This window comes from Lithobates pipiens, unplaced genomic scaffold (genome assembly GCF_037356315.1).
Source record: "Lithobates pipiens isolate NorthernLeopardFrog02 unplaced genomic scaffold, aLitPip1_a1.2 Scaffold_19, whole genome shotgun sequence".
Classification (NCBI taxonomy): Eukaryota; Metazoa; Chordata; class Amphibia; order Anura; family Ranidae; genus Lithobates; species Lithobates pipiens.
Genome location: NW_027507764.1, coordinates 162,831,212 through 162,849,244, shown reverse-complemented (window position 1 = coordinate 162,849,244; position 18,033 = coordinate 162,831,212). Strand labels below are relative to the sequence as shown.

General features: G+C 44.0%; 1 long non-coding RNA gene across 1 annotated transcript in view; it reads right to left on the bottom strand.

Annotated features, from left to right (window-relative positions):
* Positions 1–342: 342 nt before the first annotated feature.
* LOC143998231 (uncharacterized) overlaps positions 343–18,033 on the bottom strand; it is a 96,982-nt gene continuing 79,291 nt past the window's right edge. The window contains exon 4 of the long non-coding RNA XR_013277795.1: positions 343–435. This is a non-coding gene — a long non-coding RNA (uncharacterized LOC143998231). The remainder of the gene's footprint in view (positions 436–18,033) is intronic.

Below are 18,033 nucleotides of genomic sequence, written 5' to 3'. Positions count from 1 at the left end.
ACTTGGCTTCCTATTCTTTTCAATGGTCCTGGTTCACATTCTGTATATGCCTTGCTTTGCAACCATTTAAAAAATAAATACAACAGAGTGACGGGGCCCTGTCTATAAAATATATTCTTATTTCTCAGTGGATACCATCCCTGTTAGCAATAAAAAATGGAGGGAACATCCTATGCATCTCCAAATGAAGAGTAGAGATAGATAAATGGGACTTTACTTATGCCACAGAGAAATCACACAGGTAAATAAAATCAACTTTTTATTATTCCAAATTGATAAAATCATACAAAAATCAGCAAACTTGTTAAAAAGTGCCGGTCTTTTATCTATAACCAGTACTGTATATGGTGTTTGGCATTATAGGTCGAAAAGTATTTGCAAAGGATTCACTTCTTCAGGATCCACACCCCGTTTGTGTATACAGTAAATTGCATTCTATAAAGACAAACAATACATAATCATATCAGAAATAAACAAAATATATGAATAAATATACAAAACACACTAAAAAATATTATCATTGTTTTTGTCTGTTTGTATACAGTATATTTTATAAAAAAGTGCTGGATTTTAAACCAAACAGAACAGTAAATTCCCCAAACAAACACTATACTTTGCTATCCAACCAGCACACCATCAATCCTCATGCAAAGATGGTGCCACAGCATCTATAGCTCGAAGCCAGAATTGGTTATATATGAGCCTGGACAAAATGCGGTCTCCCATCCCCCACAGCTGCCCACTCAATTTGGGGCACACTGCCCATCAGCATGGCAAAACAAAAGTGCCGTCACCTCCAGTCCACTTTCATTCTCTCTCCGGAAACCAAACTGAAGCCCATGCAATGCAAGCCCCCCAGCCTGAACCTTGAGGAGGAGGACAATACAAAAGAGTGGAAGCAAACATGCATAGATTTCTATTTACACAACAACTACTTAGAGGTGCTTCTCATGCCAAATGCAACATATCATGCCTTCTAATAGACAAAGTTAGCAATTAATTAAAATACAAAATAGATTCATATTTAATAAACACAAAGGAGACACCAAGTTGCAAGAAGGACAAAAATGTCACCTCGTAGACATGTGCGATTCGTTTCGTACGAATCGAAAATTCGTATGAAATTCCGGAAATTCGTACGAATCCGAAATACGAATTTTTATGCATATGAATTCCATACAAAATATGAAATTTTGTTTACGAATTTCGGATCCAAATTCATAACGAAAATTCGTATTTGTTACGAAACCTAAAAGTTAAAAACCCAGCAAGTCAGCACAGCACAGGGATGGTGGGAACCCCTCATAATGATAAATTCATCATAAAGAACTTTTGTTATTTTAACGAAAAGTTTACGAATGAATTATGAAATTATGAAATACAAATGAATTATGAAATACAATTTTTTTTTCGGATGAAACTAAACACATTTTTTGACGGCGCCCATGTCTATCACCTCGTAAAGCCTGAACAAACGTGAAGAGAAAAACAAATAACTAAAAATAATAAAAAACAAAACAAAAAATAATATATAAAATAAACAAAAAATAAATAAACAGAAAAAAAGGGCTGTTGCTGTACCTGTTTAAAGCATATTAGCTGGATTCGGGCTTTAATTTGTTAGTTCCTTGAAGTCCAGGTGACAATGGTGCTGTGCAATTTCACTGCAGAATGAACAGCACTGTCACCCTTTTACAGAAAGTGGAAAAATAACAGATTTACTGACAGGAAACTTAGGGGTTGATTTACTAAAGCTGGAGAGTGCAAAATCAGGCTCGCTTCTGCATAGAAACCAATCAGCTTCCTGGTTTTATTGCCAAAGTTTAATTGAACAAGCTAAAAATTAGAAGGTGATTGGCTGCCCTGCACAGCTGCACCAAATTCTGAGTGCACCCGCATTAGTAAATCTACCCCATGTGTCCCTATTAATATTAAAGTGGTTTTAAAGGCAGATTTTTTGTAATGCATTCTCTGCATTAAGGTAAAAACCTTCAGTATGCAGCTCCCCCTTCCAGTCCAGTCCCCTTATACTTACCACGTGCATGAGGATGCACTTGTGGGGGGGGGGGGGGCGAGGAGCCAGGAGTGGCACCGGGGGTTCCGGGAAGAGGAGGGGAAAAAAGTTGCACAGAGCAGGTACCGGTAAGTATGACATGTTTGTAATTTTTTTTTTTTTTTAAATCTGAATGTTTACAATCACTTTCATTTTCAAATCACTCATTTAATTAAAGAGTAACTTTTGTTGGAAAAACAATACCCCCTCCCCCTGACCTATTTACATTGCAAGGGTTTTAACACACTTGTAAATTCTTGCCTGTTTGTGCTCTGAAGAGAAAGCTGTTTGTCAATGTCAATGTGCAAAGTGAATGTGGGGGCGTGGCCTGGAGCGGCATGAGATAGGACGCATGTGAGCTGAGCTCCGCCGGCCGCATATCCTGATCACATATCCTGAGACGCAGACTGCACTTTTCTCTCCGTTCTGACTGCTCCGCGAAACGGGCTACCCCAGGGCACATGTTGCCGACAAAACGGAACAACTCAGCGGCCGCTAGATTGTCTCAATGCCGGCATGATGAAGCAGGCCCAGCAGACCAAGATGGCGCTGCCATGCAGGGGGAGGGGGACGCGCGGAACACAGACACAGCCAGACTCCTTGATGCTATTACAGCATGTCAAGAAGTGCCAAACCAACCTCACAGCCAGGATTGAAGAGGTAAAAGTTGATATATCGCTGGTTAGGCAAGATTTCCAGAAATTAAGGGAGAGGGTTACTGAAGCTGAGACCCACCTGAGTAATGTAGAGGACTCCCCCCCCCCCCCTGCAGATCTCCTAGGAGGCCATGCAACACCAAGTGAATCAAATCCTACAGAAACAGGATGATATTGAGAATAGGATTTGCAGGTGTAATCTGCGCTTTATAGGCCTGCCAGAGGGGGTGGAGGGCAGAGACCCCCCGACATTTTTGGAAAAGCTCCTTTTGGACACCTACGGAAGGGACTCATTCTCCGCCATGTTTGCAGTGGAACGCACACATAGACTGTCGGGTAATCCTCCCCCACCGGGAGCGCCTCCCCGCACCTTTATTGCCAAGTTCCTAAACTTCAGGGACAGAGACACCATCCTCTGTCTCAGCAGGGAAAAGGGGAACATTCCTTTTGAAAACAAAACCGTAGCAATTTTCCCTGATTTTTCTTCTGAAGTTCAGAAAAAACGCAAACGTTTTATGGAAGTGAAAAGACGCTTGCGAATCAAAAATATAAAATATGCTATGCTATTCCCTGCTCGCCTACGTGTGGAAGGTACAGACCAGGCCCACTTTTTTGAGGATCCTGAGACAGCGCTGTCGTGGCTGGAACGTTGAGATACCAACAGATGAGTATATGTGTAGGAATTCGTCTGTCACTGCCAGCTGTTTTCTGGAAGTGCCCCCTCTTCTCTCACCTGGTCATCTTTGACTATGTATGTGTTGCTGGACTGGGACCCCTATCTCCTCATATCCCCTAGCAATGCTTACTGCACCCACCACTCCAGGGCCAAAAATACTGAGACACTGAATGTTACCATGCAGCCCCATGTGGTTTAACAGCCTCCCTTATTTACGCACACTGATGGGCCAGCCGTGTGAAGGCAGGGCGCCTGACTGCATATGTACATTGCTCACTGGTCAAGACAGTCGCCCACGAGGGTGGAGGCTGAGTTCCCCATGAGTGCTGGGACACTCGACTCTAGACTGGCCTCCCTCACAGGATGGAGACGGAGCTGTTATAGTTACTTTGGCCGACATCTCCGTTGGAAAGAGTGTCCTGCCCTACACGGGGCCCTGTAACATTTGATTGCATATTGCAGCTAAACATACCAATGTCTGTGTTGAAACTTTAATTTTATTTTTCCCACTTTTCACAGGAGCATACTTTTTTGAACCCTCCTTGCCGGCGGGGGAAAACAACTAATTAGCAAGCTCACCTTGCTTTGTGAGCACAGTCCTATAGTGTCACATAATACAGAAAAGTTTCGCCCAACATTTTACTATGCACCACTCGGGTTGGAACGAATGGCATAATACTTCGCTCTGTTATCATGACACCTCTACGGGTACTCTCTTGCTGCAATGTTATTCCTTCCCGAGTTGGAAAATGTTTGTGCCCTGTTGGCAGTTAGGGTTTAATGCCTTCACTAGATGGGGTCAGTGCAGGGCGGGGAGGGGGGGTATACGGTTTTCACGGGTTAAAAAGGTTCTTTTTGAGTTTGTATACGATTGTTTTCTATGGTACTACATGTGTCTGATGGTGCGGGTGGGGTCCTCTCCCGTTTGGGGGGGAGGGTCCTGGCTGCTCCGGCCTGGCGGGTTGGTCTGTCTCCTGGAGTCTCACCATTGATTAGTATGCACCCATGGCCACACTGAAATTTCTCACTTGGAATGTGAGGGGAATGAGAGACCCCATTAAGCGGTCAGCCGTTTTTGGGCAGCTTAAAAAAATGAAGGCAGATGTAGTGGCCTTAGTGGAAACACATGCTGAAGGTCTCATGCTTAGAGCGCTCCGGCGCCCTTGGATTGGTTGGGCGTATCACTCTGTACATACTACCCACTCCTGAGGAGTCTCCTTACTGATTGCTAAACACACGCACTTTGAGCTCCAGGACTCTGTTATTGACCCGCTGGGTAGATTTGTATTTATAAAACAGTGTAGCGCTTCAATGATAAATGTGGTCAGCATAGATTATAAAAAAAAAAAGACAAAGATCATATGAATATGAATGCCTAAAGGAAAGTCCAACATTGGCCGCACATTCCACTATGTAGCAGGCATGAGGGTAACCGAACCGTCACAGAGGAGGGAAGTTGGACTAGGCGAGTGTATTCATGTAAATCTGCTTGACTGTAAACATCAGGAAAAAGTGGATAAAATACTTCTTACCGACTCAGTTGGACTCATACAGTCATATGACAGTTGAGTCTAGAAGGCTTTAGGTCACAGTCTGGGACCAAGGAGTACCAAGAGGGAAGTCTGTTGAGCTGATGGATGAGCTCCAAACAATTGTAGGCCCTATGATGGATCCTTTCAAATGGAACTTCAAGGTTGTTTGTAGTCAAGCTCAGACGTGGCCCGTTGTACTGATGCTCCAATCTCACCCGAATGGGGAGGGAGATGTTATAGAGGTTTAAGCCGGAGAAACGGGAAAAAGGAAAAAAGAAAAAAGGCTCCACATGGTGTAGGTCAGACGGTACAAAAAATGTAGGTTTATTGAAGTCAAAAAATAATTAATGACTTAGTGATCACATAAAAAGTCTAAAATAGAAATTAAAAGCAATGTAGGGTGCCAACAGCTCGCCCAACGCGTTTCGACATATGTGTCTTCTACAGGGGCATGTTGGGGCCCACCACATTGCTAACAAATATATAAGGAGTCAGAGAGGGGTTCCGCCTACCAAAGGGCGGGGAATCCTATCTCGGACAACCTCTTAAAGATACAATGAACATTTGATCAAATCAGAAAAAACATGTTCAAACGCAATAAATCAATATAAATAGAATCTAAAAATGTCACTCCTACAAGCTATTAAATTGATTTAGTGACAAAAATATAAGAATAAGCCACCATGTTCACAAATAAATATCCCTAAATTAATCATATTATTCGTGGCCTCATCTAACATAAAAGTGCAAGAAAATCAAGTACACATAAAAGGCATACACAGAAATCGCATCAAGCACCAATGCAAAAAATTTTGACATGCACCACCTATTCCACATAGACTACACTGCAACATCACCTAAAGTGACCTGTTTGCGTTTGTGTGGTGTAATAGATGGAACTGTGGGGGTCTGTATAATAATGTTCCTCATTGTGCAGTTTAGATGTCTCATGCTTATTTTACTAACCGTAGGTGGCCAAGAAAGTGTATATCCGTAACCATGGTGACAGTCCTAACGTGCTGGTCTATTGTTTAAAGTTCCGGTCACATGGTCAGAAGACGTGCAATGAAAGAGAGAAGGCGCAGCCAATCCCTCCATGCGTGTGTCACATGACTAAATGTGAGAGTGATAAAAGACACACTTATCCAATAGCAAGGGCGTATGTATATGTACGTCATTATACAGAGATGTGAGGGAGGGAGGGAGACAACCCGCCATGGCGCCATCCCTCCCCTGTACGTGCTCCGCACTGCCAATCGCAAAGAGCCACGTCAGGACCTATCACATCGGAGCAGAGGCGTGCATGTGCGGGCGTCACACGCTACGTCACTCTGTCAAAACATAGGGGGCGTATGCGTGTGGACGTCACGCACCAAGTAGCTCTACAGGGAATAGGAAGGGGAGGGGCCACGTAACTAGGCGCCGTTTGCCTCGTGGTAAGCGTCACACGCCGCAAGGCGTGGCAATAACCAGGGCAGCCAATCAAAAAGTATGCCCGCTCTACACATGCGCCATGACCAGTGACGCCGTCACGTCACGTCACGCGCATTATTGAATCCGGGGACACTAAAAAACAGGGCAACGAAGGGGATACAGGAGGCGTGGCGACACAACGTCACGCCCAGTAAAAACGCCCGACGCAACCATAACAACTAAGGCATCACAATAGTTGTAATTCAAAGGATGTCACGGATAAAAGGACAAAAAAACAAAAACGAGCAGACGACACACCATAACCAGAATGGACAACTGGTAACAATAGGGAGGTGTCTAAGAAAAAATATATAGTAAATAGTGACATGAGTCAAATAATGTGAATTACGCACATAATGACCGGAAAAAATCACCGGAAAAGATCATGAGGTGCCGGTGACACAGGGGTGAGCTTAGAGTTTAGTACATATGGTATATTTTCTAATAGTGCCGAAAATAGATATAAATCTAAGTTAATCGAGAAATATCGGTCCCCAATCGCACGTGGTCTAGAGAAAATGCATGATAATCGCATATATCTAGATTTGGACACGGGACCGAGGACATGTGAAAGGAAAGGTGAAATAAAGTGCATGAGTATATGGAGTAAAGTGAGCATTGTGCCCTAAAAGACACGAACTAAAGGTCAAAAAAATGGATATAAATAAAATACCCTAAAAAATAAATATTATGTGAATTGATGTAAAGAAACCCAAGAAATAATGAAAAAATGAACATGTGAATCAAAGTGAATAGCAAAATGGCATACGGATCAAAATAAAGGACAGAAGTAATGTGTAGTGATAATAATCCGTGACAAGATAAATTAAGCCTGATTAATAAAACTGTTGATGTCCCAGTCTGTGTTCATGCCGAAGGGGGAATAGCACCTCAATTCATAAATCCAAAATGTCTCAAGGCGTGACACCCCCCTCAGGCATGAATCCCCTCTCCAGTTTGGGACAAATTTGTCAATGACTTGGAAGCGGGTACCTGTGGGATCTCTATTGTGTTTTTCAAGATAATGTCTCGGAACCGGGTGTTTGTCACACCCTTTTTTGATTTTACTAAGATGTTCGTTGACCCTAATAGAGAAGTTGCGAATAGTGCGACCAACATATTGTTGGTTGCAAGGGCAGGTGATCAGATAAACAATATACCTGGTAACGCAAGTAGTAAAGTGTTTCATAAGGTACCTGCGTGAAGTGGTTGAAGATGTAAAAGAATCACTTTTCCCCTTGCCCAACATGTTATGTAGGCATACGTTACATTTTCTACAGGGAAAATATCCCTTGCTATGTGGGAAAAATTGTATCGGTTTAGGGATATCAATTACATTGGGAGCGATATCATTTTGTATTGATCGAGCTCCCCTGTAGATGGTTCCAGCTTTCTCTGGGATGATCCCACCCAAAACTTTGTCACTTTGTAGTACCTTCCAATGCCTATTAATGATTCTTTTTATATCATTATGTTGTGTGGAAAAGGTTGTAAAAAAGGACCATTTGAATTTGTCACTAATTCGTGTTTTGACTTTCTTTTGTGTGAGAGAAGTCCTATCAGTGTGTAGAGCTGCTTGAATCTCAACGTCAAGGGTGTGTGGATCATAGCCCTTATCCAGGAACCTCTTACGAATGGTGTAAGATTGGGAAATAAAATCAGTAACGTTCGTGCAGTTGCGCCTGAGCCTGAGAAATTGACTGCGTGGGATGGAACTAAGCCATTGGCGATGGTGACAGCTGTCAACAGGAATGTAACCATTCCGATCCGTTGGTTTAAAGAAGGTTCTCAGGACCAGGCGTTTCTGCACTACCGTGACTTCTAAGTCAAGGAAATGGATGTTGGTTGTACTGGCCTCGAAGGTTAACTGGATACCTCGGTCGTTGGAATTAAGGGTTGCCATGAAGATATCAAGGGCTGGCCGACTGCCCCTCCACAGGAGGAGGATGTCGTCTATATATCTAGCCCACAGCACCAATTCCGGCCTGTTAAGGGCATAGACGACATCCTCCTCCCACTGGGCCATAAACAGATTGGCCAGGCTGGGTGCATATTTGGCCCCCATGGCGACCCATCGGGTCTGGGTGTAAAAATTGCCCTGGAACCAGAAATAGTTGTGAGACATAGCAAACTCTAGTAATTGCATGAGGAAATTCCTATGTATCACAGAAAGTGTGGGATCCCTAGAAAGGAACAGTTCAGCAGCTCCTAGGCCTAAGTCCTGCGGAATACAAGTATATAACGCAGAGACATCTGCTGTAACTAAGATGAGATCATCATGATACTGTATACTTTCAAGTAATCGGATTGTGTCACCTGTGTCTTGTAAATAGGATGGTATGTTCCTTACCAAGGGTTGAAGATAGGAATCTATGTATTTCCCTATTCGCGAGGTGATGGAATTTATACCGCTCACAATTGGGCGGCCAGGTGGATTCACGGAGTCCTTATGAATCTTGGGAAGTTGGTATATTGTTGGAATGCGGGGAGCCAGTGGGATCATAAATTCTCTCTCTTTCTTATTTAGGATATTCAGAGAGAAACCTTCGTCTATGATCTGTATGAGTTCTTTTTTGTATTTGAGAGTAGGGTCCCCTGGTAGGGGGCTATAAGTGGTGACATCGCTCAATAGTCTATTCATTTCCTCAATATAGCGGGTTTTATCTAAAACCACTATACCGCCCCCCTTGTCTGCAGGGCGAATGATAAGGTTTTTCCTTTCACATAGAGTTTTGAGGCCCTGTGCTATAGAAGGGTCTTGATGTGTCCTTCTTATGGGTAGCTTGTCCAAATCATTTAAAACAAGGTTTTTAAAAACATTAATAGATGGGGGTAGGATACCTGGGTTGAACAAAGAAGGATTGCTCAACCCAGAATGCCTGACAGATGTGGGGTCAGAAATCTTATTGATTGTACTTGGAGAAGACAAAAAGTGTCTCTGAATGTGTAACTTACGGATGAACTTGTGCACGTCAATAAATGTGTTAAATTTATTGAGTTTTCTAGGTGGGACAAATTTGAGGCCCTTATCTAGAATACATTGTTCACTCGCTGACAATGTTACTGAACTTAAATTAAAGATGCCTGCACCTACTGTGTCCGTTTTCTTTTTGTGCTGGATGCGCCTCCCCCCTCTGGTGCCTCGTTTGGTTTTTGGTTTCCTCCACGTATGGGGGTATCCCTGTGAAAATCCTGATGGTAAGGAGGCCCTGATGGATGATTGCGATTATAAGGGGGTCTAAATGGAGGGTCATCATTGTATGTCATATAGGGGGGGGGATCACGTTGGAAGTCATAATGATCCTCATCCCTAAGGGGTAGGTAACGATTGTAAGTACGAATTGGAGTGCTATGTGGGTAGTCCTCCCTCCTGTGACTGTGTCTATCATCCCTCTGAGTTCTGCTATATTCACGGGGAGTGTGTTGGTAACCACCATAGGTGTTTCCATGATGTCTCTCTTGGCCGTGACCCTGATTATTTCTGCCTTTGCCCTTGTTTTGGGGTTTGGAACCTTTTCCTTGGTAATTAGGGTATTGGGCTTGGGCAGGGGATCTATGTGCATAGTCATTAACTCTAGAGGGACCAGTAGGCCTGGGCTGGGGTGGAGGGGGTTCATATATTAACCTTCTTTCCATCTCCATAGCCTCAGGCTGCATAATGTCTGATGTTGGATCGTTACCTGGTTCAGAACCAATTTTTTTCTGCCAATTGAAGCCTTTTTTCTTTTTTCCTTTTTCCCGTTTCTCCGGCTTAAACCTCTATAACATCTCCCTCCCCATTCGGGTGAGATTGGAGCATCAGTACAACGGGCCACGTCTGAGCTTGACTACAAACAACCTTGAAGTTCCATTTGAAAGGATCCATCATAGGGCCTACAATTGTTTGGAGCTCATCCATCAGCTCAACAGACTTCCCTCTTGGTACTCCTTGGTCCCAGACTGTGACCTAAAGCCTTCTAGACTCAACTGTCATATGACTGTATGAGTCCAACTGAGTCGGTAAGAAGTATTTTATCCACTTTTTCCTGATGTTTACAGTCAAGCAGATTTACATGAATACACTCGCCTAGTCCAACTTCCCTCCTCTGTGACGGTTCGGTTACCCTCATGCCTGCTACATAGTGGAATGTGCGGCCAATGTTGGACTTTCCTTTAGGCATTCATATTCATATGATCTTTGTCTTTTTTTTTTTATAATCTATGCTGACCACATTTATCATTGAAGCGCTACACTGTTTTTATTATTTTGTTTGTTGAACTTTGTTTGTTTTTGGTGTTGGCTGCTGTTTTTGGCTGTTGTGGCCTTTTTCCACATATACTAAATCGTAGCGCAGTGCTTTCCCCTTAATTGTATTTATAAAAGCAAAGCTGCGTGGGGATATGTTTTTTATAATGGCTTTTTATGTACCCCCACCGTTCCAGTTTAGTGTATTGACAGAGGATTTTAATTATATGACTCTCCATCCCGCTGCTTCGGTGGTATTGATGGGGGACTTTAATAATGTACTGGACAAATCTCTAGATAGGATGGCGGTCCCCACCCAGGCCTCGCCGTGCCCCCCACTGACCAGGTTTGCCCGACTTCTCCGTGATTTCCACCTGGTGGACTCGTGGAGAATCAGACACCCAACACAGCGGGCATTTACATGCTTCTCAGCCACTCACCATTCTATGTCCCAAAAAGACCTTATACTCTTCTCCAAATCACTCCTACCTAGGCTCACAGACGTAAGCCTACTTCCCAGATCACTCTCTGACCACTGTCCATACTGGGCAACACTCTCCTTACGACACGCTCACCCCTTGACGACGTGGCGCCTCAATCCCTTCTGGTTGACTCTCCTCCCCGAGGATAGCGACCTGGAATCGGGCTGGGGGGCATTTTTTGAGACCAATGAGGGGTCGGCACGACCACATATAGTCTGGGAAGCGTTTAAACTGCATGCTAGAATGACCTTACAGACTCAAATCAACAAGGTAAAGTGGTCTTCTGTAGCAAATATAGCTGAGGCAACACACACTTTACAGATAGCGGAACAGGACTTTATAAAATGACCCCTCGGCGGAAAAGGCAGGCAGCCTTAGCCCACGTACACACGGTCGGAGATTTTGGCAACCAAATCCGTCGGATTTTGCCCGTCGGATTTAGTCCGACGGATTGTGTCCGAAACTGTTGCATACACACGGTCAGGCCAAATTGGCAAAAAATCCGATCTTTCAGAACGTGATGACGTAATTTCGTTACGATGGGACTACATTCAGGCTAGTAGCCAATAGCTTTGATGTAGGAATTTGATCTGAGCATGCGTGGCACTTGGTCCAATGAAAATGCTCTACACATGATCGGATTAGGTCCGTCCGGCCCAGTTGGTCGGGAAATATTTCCAACATGTTGGAAAATTGGGTCGGATGGAGATTCGGACGGAATCAGTCCGATGCATACCACACACAGTCGGATTATCCGACGACACGGTCCGATAGGACACATTCCAGCGGATTCTCCGACCATGTGTACAAGGCTTTAGACTTTGTTCCAGAACGCTAGACCAATTTCTTTATGAAAAATCCAAACAGAAGCTGTTCTTTCTCAGGCAGAGGTCATTTGAACATGGTGAATGAGCAGGGAAACTGTTGGCTTATCTAGTTCATAGTGAGGAGAGACCCCATGTGGTGATCTCCCTCCGATCGTTACAGGGTGTGCTCGAGACTGATCCCGTGCGGGTCATGCAGATGTTTTGTGACTTCTTCATCTCTCTCTACACCTCTAATGCCTCAAATGACCCCTCCCGGATGGAATCTTTTTTGATGAGGCTGCATTTTCCCCAACTGACTGAGGAACAGACTTTAGGACTGGAAGCACCTCTGACAAGTGATGAAATAGTATCTGCCATTTCTGCGTTTCCGTCGTCCAAAGCCCCAGGCTCAGATGGCCTACCGATAGAATTCTACTCTATCTACGTAGAGCTGTTGGCCCCTAGGCTGTTGGCAATATATAACTCTATATTTGAAACTTCCGAACTTCCAGCAACCATGAAAGAGGCCACTATAGTGCTTATCCCCAAACCTGGGAAGGACCCGCACCTCCCGGAATCTTACCGCCCCACCTCTTTGCTGCAGGTGGATGTCAAGATACTCGCTAAGGTTCTTGCCATCCGCCTTAACAAGGTGATCCTCTCGTTGATCCATGGGGATCAAGCAGGATTCATGCCGGGCAGAAACATGTCGTTTAACCTCCGGAGACTATTTATTAACCTCCAGACCCTCCACGATGACGCCAGCACTAGGATAATAGTCGCCTTGGACACCGCCAAAGCGTTTGATTCTGTTGAGTGGCAGTACTTATGCACCTGCTTGGCCCAGTTTGGTATGGGGCCCAAATTTATTAAGTGGATTCAGTTGCTCTATCAGAATCCGGTGGCCAAGGTTTTGGCAAATGGCTGGCCCTCAGAGCAGTTCCCCCTCTCTAGAGGCACTAGACAGGGGTGCCCTTTATCGCCTTTGCTATACGCACTGGCGGCCGTTAGCCATGGCGATCCGTGCGCATACGGGAATAGTGGGTTTGTGTTGGGATGGGATCACGGAGAAGATCAGTACCTATGCTGATGATACTCTTTTTCTAAACGACTCGGCTCAATCACTCTCCCTTGATAGAAGAGTTTGGCAAGTTTTCTGGTCTAAAAATCAACTGGGACAAGTCCCAAATTCTTCCTCTGGACAGTTTTCCACCTCCCAGAGACAGGGCCCTGCTTTCTCTACAGAGGGTGGATACCATTAAATATCTTGGAATCAGGGAGACTAGAATCCCGTTAGATTATATTAAATTTAACATAACTCCTTTAATTGACATGATTAAACAGAAGACGCAGCTATGGGCACGTCTCCCACTGGGGGTAATGGGTCGTACAAATCTGATTAAGATGGTCCTTCTTCCAAAAATTTTGTATATGCTCTGGCACTCCCCTGTCTACCTGGTCCTCAAACATTTTAAGGTGATGGAAGCTCTTTTGAAACCCTTTGTATGGGGTAATAATAGGCACAAACTCCCATGGCAAAAACTAAAGCAGCCCACAGACCTAGCGGGACTGGCAATACCGAACTTTAATCTGTATTATTTAGCATCTCAGATATCGCAGATGTTTCATATAGACAAAACAGACAAAGACAGGTTTCTACATTTCCTATGCCCGGCATGGACCAAACTAACTCTAGACCCGATGGTGGCGATTGTTGGGGGAACGGAGAGGGAGAGGAGGAAGGTGGTCACTACATCTCTTCTATACCAGTATAGGAAGGTGTGGCACATTGCCTCTGCGAAACTGTGCCTGCCACCCCTGCATGAATATACCCCCATATGGAATAATGGGATTATCCCAGAGTTTAGACGGATCGTGGATAGCGGAGTGTGGTGCGGGAGGGGCATTTTTTATTTGTCTCACATGCTTTCTGGTGGCAAACTAAAATCCTTTCATGACCTGCAGACTGAATACGGGCTCCCGAATCACTTTTACTATCGATACTTACAGCTTTGTCATGCATACCGTGCCCAATTTCCCCTAGATGATCTATCTTTACCCCCAAACCCACTGATGGCAGCTATAAAAAACCCAGATCCCAAAAAACTAATCTCACAGTTTTATGCTATGTTGTCGCTTCCTTCCATGACCGTGGCTGCTTATACACTTAAAAATAGATGGGAGAGGAAGTTGGGGCCTATTACAGATGACGAATGGAGTGATGCATTGGACACCTGTAAACTAGTTTCGCCCAAACTCTGACCTGCTGACCCAAGTTTTTATAACGCACAGAGCATAACTCACGCCGCTTATGATTTCCAGATACAAATGCACCTATTCCAGTACTTGCCCCATGTGTGCACAAGTACCCGGTACATTTTTTCATCTCTTGTGGGAATGCCCTAAAATTCAAACGTATTGGTTGCAGGTGGTCAGGTTCCTACATGACACAATGGGCTCCCCGTTACACTTCAGCCAAAGCCGTGTCTTCTGGGCATCTTCCCAGATCCTGACTCAAATAAATACACCAAAACATTCTTACATGAAACCCTATTTTCTGCACGGAAAATGATTGCCACAGTCTGGATGAGATCTGATCCTCCAACGGTCTCCCAATGGCTCTGGGAAATTAATAGTGTCTTGCTGTTTAAGAAACTTATATACACTCATAGGGGATGCCCCTCCAAATATGAGAAGGTCTGGGACAGGTGGCTCAAAAACTCTGCAACATGCACATAATAGTCTGATTGTAGATGAGTATTGTTTTATACTTTTGTTAAGTATATGGAGATGAGCCGGGAATGGACGGGATGGGGTGAGGGGGGGTGGGTGGATCTATGGAGATGTTTGTATGGCTCCGATAATAATTCAAACACTATGTACTGATGTGATTATCTATGTGAGGCATGTATTTACATTATGTATGAGAAGTGAAACTGAGATTACCATAAGTTTCTATGTGAATACCCTTTATTTTTCTTTATGTACCATACACTTTTTTTCAATAAAAAGAACTCATGTTAAAAAAAAAAGTGGATGTGAATGAGAGTGACTTTCTTCACTAGTAGTTAGTTGATGCACCACTTGCAGTGTTCTAATGAGGAAAATTGCAGTGTCTGCATCCCTTTAGAAATTATCAAATCTTTGGGAGTATCGCACGAAAAATTAAATTTTTCTTGCAGAAGATGGCTAAATACTGACTTATATCTTAGTGCAGACTTCTGGGAAAATCAGTGAGCAAATCACACAAGCAGAAAATGACATTTCTGGGGGTGTTCTGTATACCATCTGTGTATAGAACACCTCTAGGTTGCAATCTTGCTTTGCATTTTACAGAAATTGTGTTAATAAAGGGTTACCCTGTAAACAAAAAATGTTGCCCAAAGCAAATGATTGTGTGTTTCTGGGATTTTGGCTTTTGTTTAAATATTTTACCACTAAAAGGCATTCTCCTTTCCCGAGTGGGGAGGCATGAGTTCTGGAAATGTACCACTTTGGTCATATACTGTATAAGAGAACTCTTTATTTATTTTTCTCCTGGAAGACTCTCTGCATACTCTAGTCACTCCTTTCATAAACAAGATATGCGTTGATCTGTAAGCTCCTTCCTCTTCCAAAGCTTTTTTGTGCTTGATTCATGGAAAAACGTTGTACAATGTGTAATCTGAATCTGATTTGAAAAAGATGGGAAATATATATTATAATATATATGAACAAACAAAGCACCCCACCCTCCCACACCAGTACTTCAGTGTCCTCTAGTTATGCCGCATACACACGACCATTCTTTCCGTCAGTATAAACCCTGGCGGTCTCTCCGATAGAGTTCTGATGGAGTTCCGCTGAAACTGACTTGCCTACACATGATCACACCAAAGTCCATTCGTTTAGAACGCGATGACGTACGACAGGACTAGAAAAAGGTAGTTCAATAGCCAGTAGCCAATAGCTTCCCTTGTGTCATTTTTGGTCCGTCGGAATAGCATACAGACGAACGGTTTTCCCGATAGGAATTGATTCCGTTGGAAAGATTTAAAACATGTTCTATTTCTAGGTCCGTCAGAATTTTTGAAAAAAAAAGTCAGATGAAGCCCACACGTGATCGGAATATCCGTTGAAATGATTCCGTCGGACCCTTTCTGCCGGAAAGTCCGGTCGTGTGTACGCAGAATTAGTTGCTGTAGCAAGAGTCCCTTCATAGTGCAGTTTAACCACTTGCAGACCACCCACTACCATTGTAAGTCGGCTGCTTGAAGTTAAATACCAGGGTTATAGCAGCAGATAGCGTCCATAAACCCAGTATCTCTTTAAACAGCTGGCGGTCCGCGTTAAGATAAATGTGGTATCTGCGGTGGATTCGCCGCAAGATCACTTTTATCGGGTGCACACCCCGGTGGTCTACGCCGATTACTGGGGCCATCGGTAGCGGCAGAGCCGATCAGGTCCTCTCCCCTCTGAGACATGGAGCCAAGTGAGGGAAAGATGGCACCCACTCTGCTCCATACCAATGGATAATGGAAGTGATGTCAAAGGTCACTTCCACCCAATGATCTTAAAGGAGAATTTTTTTTTTATTTGTATTGCATTTAAGTGTAAATGTGAGATCTGGAAGTCTTTTTGACCTCCAGATCTCACGTTAACTATTTCAATAGCAAGCAGTGGCACACCTTCCTGCCCAAGCCAATTTTCAGCTTTCAGCGATGTCCCTGTTTAAATGACAATTGCACAGTCATGCTACACTATACCCAAAAATAATTTTTATTATTTTGTTCCCACAAATAGAGCTTTCTTTTGGTGGTATTTGATCATCTCTGCGGTTTTTATTTTTTGCTGAACAAATAAAAAAAGACTTTTGAAAAAAATACGTTTTTGTTTTTTTCCTGTTATCAAATTTTGTAAATAAGTACATTTTCTCCTTTACTGATGTGCACTGATAAGGTGGCACTTATGGGCACTGATAAGGTAGCACATATGAGGTGGCACCAGTGAGGTGGCACTGATGAGCACTGGCGGGCACTGACGATGGGCACTGGTAGGCGGCACTGATGGGTGCCACTGATATGCAGCACTGATGGGCATTGATAGGCGGCACTGATGGGCACTCATGGGTGGCACTGGTGGGCACTGATAGGCGACAATAATGGACACTGAAAGGTTACATGGATGGGTACTTATGGGTGGCACTGATAGGCGGCACTGCTGGGTACTGATTGGCACTGATAGGCGGCACTGATGGGCACTGATGGGCACTGAAATGCGGCACAGATAGATGGCATTGATAAGCATCAATGATGGCACTGGCAGGCATTGGGGATGGGCACCGATTGGCAACTGCCTGGGCACTGATTGGCATTTCCCTGGTGGTCTAGGGTGGCATACCTGGTGATCCAGTGTGGTGGCAATCCCTGGTGGTCCTGGCAGCATCCTGATGGTCCTGGGTGGGCATCCGAGGGGTGCTGCACTGATAAACAATCAGCACAGACCCCCCCCCCCTCTCAGGAGAGCAGTCTGTCAGACGTGAGTGAGGAAAAGCTGATAAATGGTGATTGGACACGGCTGATCACATGGTAAAGAGCCTCCATCAGAGACTCATTACTGAGATCAGTGACTGACACACCGCACCATCAAACCCCCACGGGAGTGCGAGATTGGTCGTCCTGGAGGGCCATCATATGACATACACCCAGAACGAGAGCCGCACTGCCAAGCCACCATTTGACGGCCAGCAGGCGGGTAGTGGTTAAAGGGGTCCTGTCATGCTTTTTTTTTCTATTACAAGGGGTGTTTACATTCCTTCTAATAGGAATAAAAGTGAACCAAACTTTTTTTTTTTAGTGGACAGTGTAAAAATAAAAAATAAACAAAATAATAATAAAAAAAGTAAAGCATCCTGTCCCACTGAGTTTGCGCGCAGAAGCGAATGCATATGTAAGCAGCGCCCGCATATGAAAACTATGTTCAAATCACACATGTGAAGTACTGCCACAATCATTAGAGTGACAGCAATAATTCTCGCAAAAGACCTCCTGTGTAACTCAAAACTGGTAGCCTGTAGAAATTTTTATAATGTCACCAATGGAGATTTTTAAGGGTCAAAGTTTGTCGCCATTCCACGAGCGGGTTCAATTTT